This window comes from Gossypium hirsutum, chromosome D06 (genome assembly GCF_007990345.1).
Source record: "Gossypium hirsutum isolate 1008001.06 chromosome D06, Gossypium_hirsutum_v2.1, whole genome shotgun sequence".
Classification (NCBI taxonomy): domain Eukaryota; kingdom Viridiplantae; phylum Streptophyta; class Magnoliopsida; order Malvales; family Malvaceae; genus Gossypium; species Gossypium hirsutum.
In genome coordinates, this window is record NC_053442.1 from 44,470,918 (window position 1) to 44,473,569 (window position 2,652).

General features: G+C 35.1%; 1 non-coding gene across 1 annotated transcript; it reads left to right on the plus strand.

Moving 5' to 3' along the window:
• Nucleotides 1-1,135: 1,135 nt before the first annotated feature.
• LOC121218758 (small nucleolar RNA R71) lies at nt 1,136-1,239 on the plus strand. The gene has a single exon (XR_005915235.1). It is a non-coding gene; the product is annotated as a small nucleolar RNA R71 (small nucleolar RNA).
• The last annotated feature ends 1,413 nt before the right edge of the window (nt 1,240-2,652 follow it).

Below are 2,652 nucleotides of genomic sequence, written 5' to 3' on the forward strand. Positions count from 1 at the left end.
TTCAAGTGCTTCAACCAATGGGATGTTGATATGATGTTACTTGAATACGTCTAGGAACTTCTTGAATTTAACTTCCTACTTTTTCTTCTAAAGCCTTTGAGGGTAGGATGGTGGAGGCTTCTTTACTGGAACTAGTTGACTCATCTTCTATGGCAATTCTGTATCTAATGAAGTTGTTAGTTTATCAAAATTGATTGGTTCATAAATTACCTTATGGTGTTTTGTAGATTCTATTTTCGGTGAAACTAAAATTTCAACACTCAGTTGAACTTCCTCTAAGTCTTGAGCATCAGTTGGCTCCTCTTCAACTTCTACAGTGTTGGGCTCTAATGTATTTTCGCTTCTCAATCTCAATGCTTTACAATTCTCCTTCCTTGGATTCCTCAGATTCTCCGTATCACTAGGTAAAACTCCTTGTGGTTGGTTTCTGAGTTCAATTGCAAGCTTGCCCGTTTGGTTTTCTAGGTTTTTCAATGTAGCTGCTTGGCTTTGGATTAAGACATCATTCTTGGCTATGTATGCCTTCAACAAGTTTTCTAAGCCATTGGATGGTTCAAATTGAGGTTGTTTCTGAACTTGTTAGGTAAAAATAGGTGGTTGGCTCGGTCTAAGTTGGGCATATGTGTTACTGGATCCAGCCCATTGGTTATTCTAGGAGAAATTAGGGTGGTTTCGCCACGATGAGTTATAGGAATTGGATTGTAGTCCTTGGCTTCCTCAATTTTTGTTCTGGTTACCCATGTAATACACGGATTCTGGTTTTGATGGACATTCTTCGAACAGATGTCCTTCCCTACAATAGACACAGGCTACATTTTCAAATTAATTCAGTGGTTGTGTTGCAAAACTATTAAACCCATTAGTGGTAAAATTTTTAAGCATTGAGAATATTGATGATACTTGATATGCGAGTGAAGTGAGGGCGTTTACTTCATGTATTTCAATGACTCATCTTCCTGACGCTGCTCGATTGGTTGGCCATTGGTAATTGTTGTTGGCAATCCTCTTAATGATTTCACAAGCCTCATTATAAGATTTAGAAAGGAGAACACCATTAGCAGAAGCATCCACTACCATTCTCGTGTGAGCATTGAGACCAGTATAAAACATCTCAAGTTGGATGCAATGTGGGATCACGTGATGAGAGCACTTCTGTAATAATTCTTTGTACCTTTCCCATGCCTCATACAAGGACTCTTCATCCATTTGTTGGAAAACAGTGATCTCGTTCCTCAACTTAGCATTCTTGCTAGGCGAGAAATACTTCATGAGGAATCTTTTTGCTAACTCTTGCAATTTTGAAATTGAATTTGGTGGCAATGAGGTCAACCAGGCTCGAGCTCTATCCCTTAGTGAATATGGGGATAGCTTTAATCGTAGTGCACTTTCGGGCACTTCGGCTAACTTGAAAGAATCGCTCACCTCCATAAATAGTCTTCAATGAATATGAGGATCTTCGATAGGCAATCCACTGAATTGTCCCACTATCTGAAGCATCTAGAACATGATTGGCTTCAGCTCAAACTGTTGGGCCTCGGTTTTAGGTCTCCTAATACCAGGATTAAAATCATGAAATACTGGCATGACATACTGTTTTAGAGCTCTATCTCTATCATCAGCTATAAGGATAGGATTTTGAGCAGGGTTTGTTCTATTTCCTTGATTCAGATTTTTGAAGTTCATCTCTTCGGTCCTTCTCTAACTTGCTTGTCTTCTTTATTGTTGAACAATTCTTTCTATCTTAGGGTCTATGCGGAGCAAATCGATAATTCGGTCAATACTCATAAACACCTGAAATAAACATAGAAAAATTAATTAAACTAAAATTGAACAGAAAAATAAACCAAAATGCAAAATTAACAAATTCACAAATAATGACTTTTTAAAACAGTCCCCAGCAACGGCGCCAAAAGCTTGTAACGACAAAAATGTGCAAGTGTACACAATCCAACAAGCAATAAAGTGACAAGTAAATGTTGAGTTATCGTACCCACAAGGAATGAGAAAAGAATTATTTATGAATGAAATTTTAAAACCACTTTGGTGAAGAAAAATATTTTGATTTGAGGAGCTGATTAAAAACTAGGATTTTAACTAAGTGAAATAAATAAAAATAAAATAAAAGTTCCAATGCACGAGTTCAAAAGATGATTTTAATCACGATGACATAATTGTGTTAGATTAATTACATTTCTTAACTTAGAATTATTTAACTCATGTTCATGTTGTTACGAATAAATTCATGGTAATTCGGTAATCTGCTAACTTATGAACATATTTACCTACCAAAATCCAATTATCTCCTGACTATATCTCTATGTCAATTCAAACGATTAAACAAATTTTAATAAGCAAATGTGTTAATGCACATACATACTTATGAAATTAAAATAATCTCTTATACATATAACTATGCCAATTCAAACAATTAATTCAATATCATAAGCACATAAAAGATTATGTGAGGTAACAATGTATTTCTACCTTGAAACAGTTTAATCACAAAAATCTTGCAAGTTATGCAAGGCTAATGTATCGTTAGATACCGTTGCTAATTTAACCCTCAACTACCTTAGATGATTAAACATGCACTGATTAAATATCGCGTCAATTAATTACAATTTCAATCCGTTTAAATAATTAATTCATTAA